General features: G+C 42.2%; 1 protein-coding gene across 3 annotated transcripts in view; it reads left to right on the top strand.

Annotated features, from left to right (window-relative positions):
- COL18A1 (collagen type XVIII alpha 1 chain) overlaps positions 1-13,010 on the top strand; it is a 196,110-nt gene that overhangs the window by 95,422 nt on the left and 87,678 nt on the right. The window lies entirely within an intron of this gene.

A 13,010-nucleotide genomic window follows, 5' to 3' on the forward strand; every position in this document is an offset into this window, starting at 1 on the left:
GAATAGCTGTATTTTCATAAATGTCTCATTTGTATGTTCTGTACCAAGTAAATCCGGTTTTCGGTTTCACACTTAGGGGAAAAAATAACAGATTATGCTTCTTCACCTTTAGCACCTTTACATTTGAACTATGCATTGTAATTAATTGTTTCCAATTTCTCTCTGCTACATTGCTAACTGCATTTGAATCCTGATATCCCAGAATTCAGCTGAAATCCCTGCTTCATTTTTCAGTATTATTCTGTTTTAGCAGCCCACTATGTCTGACAGCAAGTCCTTGATTTGTCACCAAGCACTGGGTGTTTCCATATTTCCCATGTCTTAGAATTTCGCATTTTCCATACCGCATGTTACCACCTTAGTGTTCTAGAAAACAAGTTCCTGCAAGGCATTAATAGTTCAGGGTGTCTCTGTGATGTCTGAGATTTCTGCTGGCAGAGAAATCATTCATAGTCTGCCAGAACTTTAGAGTCATCCAATGAAATTGCTTGGCAGTAGATTTAGGAGAGAGAAAATAAGTATTCCATGCAACATATAATTATAGAATTATAGAAAGAATAACCAGAGGATGTTATGCTGGATTTGACAGGTCTGTCCATGGCTGTCCAAAGCATGGTAGTTGTTGCGCTTGGATCTCACTAGCCACAGGCTGAACACTATTTGTGGCATTTTGCTTTCCCTCTTACTGATGCCATCCTCTGTGTCCCCCATCCTAAGAAAGCTGTTTTTGAAAATGGGGAAAAGTTTGGAAATGGCATTGCACTTTTTTTTGGGGGGTGGTATTGGTTACCAGTGCAATCTCATTCTGAAATCTCTTCTTGGTCATGAAACTTACTGGCTGGCTTTGGGCCAGTCAGTTTCTCTGCCCAACAACTCTGCAGGCCAAAACACTACTCAGAGTACTTTAGCAGGCAAAGTAAGATAGAAAGTAAGTAAAAACCCATGCTTATCTTATATTCTGCATCCAGCAGTTTATGCCAGCATGCATCATGGATTCCGTACAGCCCTGTAAACAGTATGGGACTGATGCGGCCCAGGCTGGTTGAGAATGAAGAATGTCTTTGCACCCACAGACCCATTTTCTGTTTAAATGTCATGTTCTCACCTGAGAGACGTGGTTGAAGTAAGAAGCCTCAGTCAACCTTTGAGAACCTGAAGGCAAAAAAGTTTATCTTGTTTTCCTGAAGAAAACACAAGACATTTGTAATGGCATCTAGGAACGACTATATTTACCCTCTTGAGAAAATGTGATAAGTATATGCAGGCAACTTCTATTCACAATCCAGTTGGGCCAAAGGGCTGGGACTCATTTATTCTGCAGTGTGAATAAGGAAAAATAAGTTTTAATCCAAACATCTGAATATTATTGGAAACTATTATTGGGGTGGCGGGAAGGCTTCGATGCGCCCTGAAGAGCAGGCCCGCCGCATCGGAGACGTGGTGGGCCTGCTCTTCTGGGCGCGCTGACGCTGGGACCTCGGGGGGGAGGGGGGAAAGCAAACGCTGTGGCAAGAACAGCAGGCCTGTCGGAGACGCGTCAGGCCTGCTCCTTTCGCCGCATCACGCTCGGGGGGAAGGGGGGGGACAGGGAAGGCTTTGCTGCGCCGCCAAAGAGCAGGTCCTTAAGGTCTGGTGCTCCTGTCGCCACACCCAGGCCGGGAGATCGGGGTGGGGGGTGGGAGAGGGGCCGGCTGGGACACCACGGCTGGGTGGGCCTGCAAGCAGCCCTGCGAGCCCCACTGCCGCCCATGCTAGCGCCCATTGTATTTCAGAATACAGTGGGCTTTGCCCCTAGTAGCTATATATTTCAGGAGAATGCTGGAAATGCTGGACAAACTATCATTCAGGGACTCTGCTCTTATTTAAGGAGTAGTTTGAAAATCACTTGTCTAGATTTAGGAACAACCATTTTTGGGCTTTGTTTAGTAGGGTTTTCCACTTCCCCATTCTGCTGCAGCCCCTTGGACCCTTCAAAACTTTGTCAGTAGTGCCTTGGGAGAAGCATAAGAGGCAAAGTGGAGGTGCATAGTTGAAGTAAGAAATCTGCAGAACCACCAGCTTCTCTTCTGCAAACACTAATGCCATTCTTTCAGAGCACGTGTGTGTGTGGTAGGATGCATTCCATTTAGTCCATGTAGTTTCTATGGAATGAGTAGCTCATCAGCTCTTCGTAATGCAGAGGACATCAGGGGTGGCCAAAGTATGGGTCTCCAGATGAATGTGGACAACAATTACCATGAACCCCTGCCCAATTGGCCACGCTAGCAGGGGCTCATGGTAATTGTAGTCCACAGACAATTGAAGAACCAGTTTGGCCACCCCTGGGGGTACACACTGCTTTGCTAGTAATGAAGGGTAAATGTGAGCTGATACATTTTAATACAAGATTCATCTGAACGATGAAGCTGGAGGAAATAGCAAAAGTGATGGAAACTTAGCTCAGAAATGATCCTCAAGTAAGTCTTCCTGTTGTCATTTCTGATCAAATACTTTAAATACTTTAAAATGGTAGCAAGCTCCCAAATTGCCTTTTTGCAATGCCACATTAAAAGAAAATGCAGGCCAACATTTTTCTAGCGGTAATTTCTTTTATAACAGTTTTAAAATACTGTATTGGAGATTGTGTTCATTATTGTTACCCTTTAGGTCTTGGGAATGTTGAAATCCAATCTGAAATTAATTTTGATGGTATGATGGCTAGACAGTTGTGAGACTCCTTTTCTGTACTTGGTCCATTTGAAGCATAAGGAGGCAAGAGAAATATGAATTGTCTGGATCAGGCCAGTTCCAAATTTACTTTCAAATTTGTTACAGGAATAAGCCTTGAAAATCTTTGCATCCTCATACATTTTTCCCTCCCTCCTTTTCCCACAAATTACTTGGAAATTAATCACTGGTCTTTGAATGTCAAAATTAACTTGTTTGTAGTAGCCATACCACAAACAATGCTTGCTCTGTCACCTCCAAATCAGGGCTCCAAAAGGAAAAATAGGATTAAATTGTGGTTTGGTTTGAAGGCAAGCAAACAAGCCATTGCTTGTAGTTCTGTGCACATGAATCCAAAGACTTGCAGTTTTTTCCTATTGGTGACGAATCATGCTTTGTCATTGTGTGTGAATTGTGCTTCTGTTTCTAACAGCCAACATGAACCAGTGTGGTGTAGTGGCTACAGAATTGGATTAAGATCTGTAAGACCCTGGTTCAAGTACCCTACCCTGCGATGGGAACTTGTGGGGTGATTTTGGGTCAGTCATACACTCTCAGATAAGCTACTTCGTAGGGTTGTTGTGAAGATAAAATGGAAAAGAAAATTATATAAGCTGCTTTTGGCCTTGGAGAAAGAAATGGAGGGTATAAATGAAGTAAATAAATCAGTTCTTTGAAGCTCTCAAAAAGGCATGGTGGGTACACTTTCACATAATAGAGATTCCGTTTACCTGCTCTAGGAAATAACTGTATATAGCTGTCCTCCTCCAGTTGGTTTGATATATGGGACAGCTGAAGGCATTAGTCTTCTATTGTCTGCATGGTCCTGTGTGTACTTCATGTATGCACATAACTGGGAGTTTTAACAGACTTTGTCAGTTACTGTGCATCAAAACCTGTTTATGCTAAGACACTTTGAGAGTTGTATTGTACCTGAACATATATAAAACCAGATATTTCATATTTATATCACATGTGTAGATGAGCTCCAGAAATGGCCTTCAGTGTTCATGAATCTTGTCTTTCATTTAGAACTTTGTGCTGTGCTAGTTCTCACAATACGTTTTGCAAGAATGTTTCCACAGATTTGACTTCTGAGAAAACTATAGAGTCCTTATTAGGGGGGGGGAAATATCATCAGTGCCTTTTTCTGTGTGAGGATTTTTTAAAGCTTTCTTGGAGTTCAGTTGTATGGCTTCACATCCCATCATACTCCCTGATTTGCTTCAGACAGGCAGCGGGACTTTTCCTTTCATTGCTTTTTATAGTTCCCTTAGGCTAGTAGCATTTGTCAAGGGAACCACCAAGACAGTCTCGTGTCTCAGGGTCAGAAAAACCCACACTGCATTCTTGAGTGCCTTAAGGCCTCACTTTCTTTCATGGAAAATCTTTATACAAAGAATCCTTAGAATAAAGTAGCCTTCATTAATGCTTGGCAGACTTGCTGAAGGCAATATCTGCACTGTCACATGATTGTCCTGTTTTGCTTTAAACATCCTCATTGTCCCTTGTCAAACCAACCCACTCAATCCAAAGAATCCTGAATTAATTTCTTGCCTGATAATTTAAAACTCCCACAGGTGATAAGAAATTTACAAGAGAAAGCATTTTTGGAGGCAGTGTGTGTGTGTGTGTGTGAACCAAACTAAGAGGTTCCAAAACTTAATGTAATTGTAGATATATAGTTAGCATTATTACTCTGCATATATCCAAGGCACGTGCTATATTTTTCTGCATCATGTTTACAAATTGTGTAGGGATTGTATTTCTTCACAATCAGAAATTCAAGTGGGTAGCTTGTTACTTTATAGTAATAGAGCAAAAATTGACTCCAATGGCACTTTAAAGCCACCTCCCCACCCAAAAAAAAAGTTCCAGTGAATGAGCTTTGAGTCAAAACTTACTTTGTCAGATCCAAATGAGAATAATGATCCATTTACCCTTACATCCACGTCAGAAGGTTGGGGGAGGGGGGGGGTCTTGAGGTACACTATAAAATATAATCAGCTGGAGTAGAACAAAGAAATAAACCCTAGGAGATCCATTGTCCTGAACTTGTCTATGAATTCAAGTTCAACATTTTCTCTTTGCCGTGGGATTTTACAAAAATGCAGATAGGGAAATATTCATGATTGGGATTTCTTGAGGACCCTTGAGGGATTTCCTGAATGGGTGGGAGTTAAATTTTTTTATATAAATGTTTTATTTGTTAAACATTCATCCATTCGTTTGTTCATTCTATTTCTATCCCGTAACTTTCCATAGACTTGTGGTGGGTTACATAAAATAGATAAAATCCCCAATAAAACCAATCAAAACCCCTTAACAAGCATAAAAACACAAGAAAGCAGCATAGTCTCCATTCCTCCCCCATCTTCATCCAATCACCACAGGGTGGGGGCTCACATGATGGTGCAGCATTGGCCAGAGGAGGGGGCCCAGTTCTTCCAGACCCTGGCCTCAACCAAAGACCGGCCAAAGAGCTCGATTTTGCAGGCCCTGCAGAACCTAGTCAGCTGTGGCAGGATCCTCAGCACTTGTCAGATGATATGACCATATATGGTCATGTTGACCCTCTCCCCCCCCTCCCAAAATGGCCATTGATGGGCCTGAAGGGGATGGAAACGGGAGGGGCTCCAGGTGGTCATATATACAGCTATGCTTCCCTACCATATTCTGCACAATTGCGCCACTTCTGGGGTTTCTCAAAGCCTGAAGAATGTTTTGAGGTTTCTCAATGGTAAAAAAGTTGAGAAAGGCTGTATTAGAGGGATTACCCCTTTTCTTCCAGACATAGAAAAGCTGCCTGTCTTTGTGAGATGGATATTTGTGCATTAAAAACCACTCCTCATAAGCTTTTCATCTTAGCATTTTAGCATAGACAGCCTATTGAAAACCCAGATGTATGTTTCAACCTGTTTTTAGGGTTGTGTCTGTTAAACAACAAACATGCTATTTAGACATAAATTTTATTGTCATGCCACTATTTCCTAGAGGACCTCGGCATAAACCTCCTTATTTGAAGACATTTTTGAATATTTCACCTTGCAAGCATCTGTAGGTTGGTTGCTGACAATTAAAGTTCACAGAAAATATGTAGGCCCAAAGTTGAAGAAATTAATTGTTTCACAGTTTCAGCATGCAGGTTGAGGGTTAGAAATCTTTCCCTCCGCTCCATCCATTAATTATTTTCTAGATCCCATCCAGATGTGAAGATCCTGCTTATCCTATCTGGCTCCCTTAGCCATCTGCTTGAAAAATGTTGACGAGGAAGATGGGGTAGAATAAGGCTACTGTTTATATCAGCTGAAGGAAGGAACACACAGACCTATCCTAGTTATTTTCAGATGGACAGCTGTGTTGGTCTGAAGCAGCAGAACAAAGTTTGAGTCCAGTGGCACCTTTAAGACCAACAGAGTTTTGTTGAAGGTACTAGGAGCAAAACGTGTTGTGGAAATGGGCAGAAGAAAGGGCTAGGGAGGTCTCCCATCAAGGAGTGCACAAGGAGTGACGGAGTGCACCCAGCTGCCATCCTCACCCTTGCCGGAGGTTGGAATGTGGGGAGTGGTGGGCATTGAGGAGGTGCCATTTCTCACCCAGCTGGGAGGTAGGCACATGGGGGGGGGCGAGGCAGTGTGTGCCCAGGAGCCGTTCCTTACTATGCACCTAGAGAGGAAGGGGCAAGACAGTGTGTGTGCATGTGATGGTGGGTGCCCTACTGGAAGGCAAGCTACCAGAGAGCATGGGGTGATGAGATGCATTTTGCAGTACCCAAGAGTCCAGTGAGAGCATTGTGGGTGATGTGGAGCATGCTCATCCATCCTTCTGTGGCCTCATGGAAGCCTTTCCATGTCATCTCATCCTTTCTGGCCTCATGGAAGAATCCCCAAGTTTTCAGTGGTGGAGGTGAGTGAGAGGTGGGAGCCGGGTGTACAAGGAGTTATAGTGATACTTCTTCTTAAGCAATTTCAGTGCAGAGGAGGCTAAGAATGTGGGCAATTCAAAGACTTTTCATTGACTTGCATAAAGTCATGTGCTTCACTCATGACGTACCTTTCAGGAGGCCATCTGTGCGCTGGAAAATTAACAGTTGTGCACCATGACTTTTGTAGCATGACATCCCTTTTCTAGCTCATCTACACAGGTTTTTCAGGCTTTGTATTTGCAGCAAGGTCAATACTTATATCATTCTTCATCAGTGACCATGACCATATAGTGCATCTTCTGCTTCATAGATATTAACTCTAGGTTGGGATTGTAACACATCTGAAGTGGCTCAGGAGCCTTGGCTTCCTCTTGTGCTGGTTCTTCGTACCTTAACAGCTTGGTTTTTCAGGGCATAGCCAAGTATGCCAATTCACATTTCTGTACTCTGAGATTTTAGGGCATTGTGGAATGAGCTCCTGCACATCCATAGCTTCATTGCTTCTTCCTTATGCTGTGGCTGAACATATGAGCAGGAAGGGTAGCTATTTCAGCAGCAAAGCAATTCACTTACAGAGTGCTTATTACACATTTTTCTCTGAATGGACCTGAGAGAGATTTCTCTTGCACCTTCCTAGTGGACAGAGATGATCAAGAGTTAATTTTTGCTCAGTACCTTAAGGCACACCCTCTGATTATTACTCCACTATGTTCTGACTCTCCACAGTGACAAAATATTTTTGTTTGTGGATCAATATGTTCCAAAGGTTGCTGGCTGGGGTCAAAATGTCCTTTGTGGGGTTGAGTTTATTTTTGTGCACAGAGAGAACATACTGTGTTTTATACTGTGCCTGGATGATTGTGATGATGCCGGCTGAGGTGGCAAGGCAAACTGAGTGGAGGAACAGAACTGAAGGGAAGGGTGGTGGAAAAAAGGAGGCTGGCCTTTCCCTCCCTCTTCTAGAACATTAGAGTGTAGCAGCAGCAATCTGCGGTCTACAGTGTAGAACACTGAGTGGCACAGTTCAGAGGGCTTTGCAATTCAACTAAGTTAGAGAAATCTGGGAAAATGAGACATCAGGGCTTTGCAAGAGGTCATAGTGGGGGTAGTGGTGGCAGTGATGAGGGGGAATATTGAAGGTGCTATGTTTTTGTATGAGAAATAATCATCCAGTGTCTAGGATAGTCCAAGAAGTATTTTAAGAAAGGAAAGTAGTACAGGAGTACAGGAACTTGATGTACTTGATGACCAGAGAGAAGAAGGAGATAACCAAGGCAGAAGCTTCAAAGACAGGAGAGAATGAATGGTAGAACATTTCAGCCCTTTGGGACACATGTTGATTACCTTGCTGGAAAAACCAAGAGTCAGAGAAAAAAATTAAGAGGACAGGTGGAGCTTCTATTAAAGAGAGGGTCAAGAAGCTAATGGGAATAGCAGGTGGGAAGACAATGAAGTGTTAAAAGTTAGGATAGAAACTTGAGATTAAAGCATAACAGTTGTCTTAAAAATATAAAGTTGCTTAGCCTTTCCCATAACTTCTGAATTGCAAGTTCTTGGCATTTTGGAGCTTGCAATAAACAGAAAATTTAGAGCAAGTGATCAAAAACTACCTGTTTCTGATGCCATGAAACATTTTGGCTTCAGCTTTGTTAGATGCCTGTGGTTTGGATTCGTGGTCCTTGCCTAAGGGACAGTATTATGCAATAAGAAGGGTTGGGGGTGGTGGTCTTAGAATATTTTTAGACTAGAGATGAATCCTTTTGTTTCCTCACCTCTTGATTGACCTCCTTCCCTTCATAGCTGTGCTCTGTGTTTCATGCATGGTCATAACATTCTGCTTTGTGGATTTTGGAAATTTGCTTATTTTTATGTGGTGTTTTTGTCTTTATCTGCGGATCTTTTAATATCATATGGCTTGGTTGGATAAAGAAATACTTGCACAAAGGCTTTAAAGCAGTGGTTCTCAACCTTCCTAGTGCCGCAACCCTTTAATACAGTTCCTCATGTTGTGGTGACCCCCAACCATAAAATTATGCAAGTGTTCCTTCACAGAAATTAAACCAAAACTGACCAATGGCATGAAGATTCATTGTTCATGATTGTATATAAATTGGTTTTCTCCCGGGCTTTCTCAGTTCAGTTCTGCCTCTTGTCCTACCATGCCGATCTCGCTCTTTTCCGCCTGCAGGAGGAGCGGCAACAGTGGTGGCATTCCCCCCCCCCAATCAAGCTGCTTGCTCTGCCGCGCCCCCTGTGAGAGGTTGTTTGACCCCCAGAGGGGTCCCGAGCCCCAGGTTGAGAACCACTGATTTAAAGGGAGTTTAAACCCCATTGGGAAGTAGAAGCTCTCCAGATTGATTCTGACTGAGGTTATTTTCTGGGGAGGGGGAGAAGTGAATTAAATTATTCCATCATAAGATATGGACCCAAGGACGGTGGGGGAGACACACACACAAGGGGGGGGGGGGAAAGAGATTTTCAGTTACTAACATTTCATTGTCTGCCTCAGTCCTTATCTGTGCCAGAGGGCCCCCCCCCCAGTGTTGTTTGGCATGTTTTGAACTACTGGCAGTTGCTCTATGGGCCAGTCTGCACTGTAAAGAAGGAACCATATGCTTTAAGCATAGCAGGAGTGGGAGCAGCATGAGGCTGTTATGTGCCAAGTTCTTCTTGCTTAAGAGAAAGCTATTTGTCCAGTCCAGCTGCAGTCAGCCTCCATGTAGAGAGAGAGATGCCTATCCCCAACTAAGCAATCTTTGGTGGCATGCCATAGATTTATTGGAACAATGTTAGATCATTTAATTTGCATTCCCAGAACTGGGAATCCAGCAGGGCTGGGGAACCATCACTAATGACTACTACTGCTTAGCCAAACAACTTATATTTTAAGTGTTGTAAGTAACTATGCAACATTAAAGCATGTAGCTGTTCTATTCTGCTTCCCCAGATGCTTATTCAACCATCCTAGGAACCTTGTTGCTTGAACGTTCCAACTCACAGAGACACCTAAGAGCCCTGGACAACAAAGTTTGGATATGTCAGAACAGGTGGTACAACATACTGGTTTATGAATATGATATTTAACTTTAGAAGGGGTAACTTCTCTCAAATGAGGGAACTTGTGAAGAAGAAACTGAAAGAAAAGGTAAGGAGGCTCAAATCCCCTCAGGAAATTTAGAGGCTATTTAAAACTACAGTACTTGATGTTCAGATACAGCGTAGACCACAAGTTATGAGAGGTACAAATAGGTTTTTAAAAAGGACTGCATGGTTAATGAACAAAGTAATGGACGCAGTAAAAGGTAAGAAGAATTACTTTAAAAGATGGAAGGGTAGGCCAAGTGTGAGGTAAATAAAAGGGAGCACAGGCTTTGGCAAATAAAAAGCAAGTCTGTGATCAGACCGGCAAAAAGGGACTATGAATGACCAATAATAAAAATTTCTTCCAGTTCATTAGAAGCAGAAAAGACTCTGGATGACCTAGGGATAAAAAAGATTACCAGATGATGATAGGGAATTGGTAGAGAAGCTGACTGCATTTTCCCTCTCTGTCTTCATGGGAAAGATGGAAGGAGCTTGCTCACTCCAGAACCATGGATTTCAGAAGAGGTGTCAAAAGACTGAAGTTGGATTGAGGTGACAAGATAAGAAGCCCTGTGACTGATAGATAAATTAAACACTGACAAATTACCAGGCCCAGATGGCATACATCCAAGAGTTCTGAAATTACAAAAATGTGAACTTGTGGGTCACCTGACAAAAATATGCGATCTATCACTAAAATCTGTCTTCATTCCTGAGGACTGAAAATAGCTAATACAACCCTCATCTTTAAATAAGGTTCCAGAGGAGATCCAAGAAATTACAGGTCAGCTAGTCTAATGTCAATACAGTGTTATTTGGTGACATCTGATATTATAGAATTAGTAGGCTTACTGATGAACAAAAGCTATTGAGGAAGAATCAGCATGGATTTTGTAAGGGAAGATCTTGTCTCACTAACTTTTTAGAGTTCTGTAAGGGGGTTAACAAACATGTGGAAAAGGGTGACCCTGTAGATGTTGCTTATCTGGATTTCCAGAAAACTTTTAATAGTTCCTCATCAAAAACTCCTAAATAAACTCAGTAGGCATAGAATAAGATTACAAATCTTCTTGTAGATTAAAAACAATTAGCAGGAGAGTATAAATGGGTAGTTTTCACAGAGGAAAGTGGTAAGCAGAGGGCTACTGCAGAGCTCAGTACAGTAAGCCCAGTGTTTTTTTTATCTTGCTCCCTAATGATTTAGAGTTGGGAGTAAGCAGTAAAGTGGTTATGTTTGCCGACGACATCAAAGCAGTGAGAAACAGGGAGGACTATGAGGTACTCAAGAAGAATCTGTGAAGGCCGGGCAAATGGGTGTTACTATGGCAAATGAAGTTCAAACTGGGCATTGTTCCTTTGTTCATATGCATTTCATTGGATATGACAACATTCTAAGACTTTACCTGGTCAGACCAAAATTCTCAGGTTCATCCAAAGAGTCTTTAACTGCCACTTATCATACCCTCCAGAAAGGAATGATTGACTGCATGAAACTGCAGTCCTATCTGGGTTTCTATTCTGAGTAGTTGAGAAAGATAGCAGTCTTGTCCCTATCCTCAGTCTTTAAAATATGAATCTTAAGGGCAGATAAATTCTTAATTTTTTCCTGAGTTATTGTTCATGCTCTTCTCAACACTAGTTACCTGCTCAGTTTTGTGGATTGTTGAATGCTTTTTTTGACACCACTGAGAAGGCAGGAGGGGACTGGTCAACGCTTGATAATTTTACCGAGGCCCGGGGAGGGAGTAGTCTTTTGCTGAGGGATGTTGCCGCTACCGCCTGAGCCCCTGCTCTGCTTGCTTTCCCGCCAGTGCCCCTGACTTCCTGCCGCCTACTGGGGGGCGCAGCCAGCAGCAGCTACGCAGTGCCACACTGAGGGGGAGCCCCAGCCATGGCGGCCGCTGGAGAGCACCAAAGATGAGCCGGTGGCAGAGTGGCAGGGCAGCCCCTGAGGCAGCAGCCAGGGAAGAGGACGAGAAGGAGCTGTGGCCCGGTACTGACTGGTCCTGGTCTCCAGACCGGGAGTTGGGGACTACTGCCTTAATGCATTCCTCACATCAACCTGAATATATTTACAGTGATATAAATGAGCAGACATAATTGTCAGTCATGCTTAAGTACTGCCTTGCATTCAATATTATATTATATTCAATATTATTTCAGATATGGCTTTTGTCCTTCTTTTTCAATGAGTCTTTCCATTACAGCTTTATGGAAAAATGGCCATTTAATCAACATTATCTACATTTGTTGAACAATATGTCCTTGTTCAGATATGATGAACACTGGAATTATATGGACCGGATTACGTAATTATTAGGTTTCTGAAACTGAAATGGAAGCTTTCAACTAAATTTAATTTGTTCTATTATTACTATAAAGGTATCTTAATAAATTGAAGTTTGTTTATATCCTAATAGCCAGGATTCTTAATAACAACTTCATGTTGATTAAAATCTCAAAGGTATATGCATTTGGACATCTGAAAACACTGGAATTAGTAGAAAACTTCCATTTTCCGTCTTGACTGTGTGTGAAGAGACAACTACACTTGTGCCTATTTGGAAAAGTATTTGAACCTGCCATGCACAAGAATGCATGCAGCCCTTTGCAAAACAGATCTACATAATGTGTTTTCCTGAGGACACCTGAGGACACTCCTTTGGATATAGCAGATAAAGAATCACTCATATGTGGAAGTGCATAAAAAGATCCTGAAGAAGAAAAATACATTAAATACCTGTAACCAATGTTGCTGTTTTGTCACCTGCCCTCTTTTGTCATTGAATCTGTCACTCACTTATTAGAATTAATACATTGAAGTTATGAAAGAACTGGTTGGGAAAATGCTGTCCTCATCCCCAAAGGGATAGGCTGATGGTCAAAGTTCATCAATTAAGGCTCAAAGTCATCCCCACCTAAAGCGACAGGATATTCTCTAGGTTGGTTCTGCCGTAGCAAAGAAAACTTCTGTGAAACAGCATAAAGACCTCTCAAACAAAGGTAAAATGACCTTTTTAAAACTCCCTGATATTTTAGATAAGGTTAGAAGGATCATTTTCATTTAACAAAAAAGTTTCTGCTCTTAAAGAATATGGAAGGGAGTTTCAGCATTTCATAATTTGAAACAGCTGGTATTCTTTCTTTTAATGGCATTAGTTCAGGGCAAAATATGTGCATCTTGTCCCAACCCAAACTTGCTGGCATCCATGCCTTGCAACTTCTACAGCTGTCAAGTAGACATAATACTCAATTGTTGTCAGCAATTATGGAAAAAATCACTTTGGTCAGGTCT

The sequence above is a fragment of the Paroedura picta genome, chromosome 2, assembly GCF_049243985.1.
Source record: "Paroedura picta isolate Pp20150507F chromosome 2, Ppicta_v3.0, whole genome shotgun sequence".
In the NCBI taxonomy this organism is placed as follows: domain Eukaryota; kingdom Metazoa; phylum Chordata; class Lepidosauria; order Squamata; family Gekkonidae; genus Paroedura; species Paroedura picta.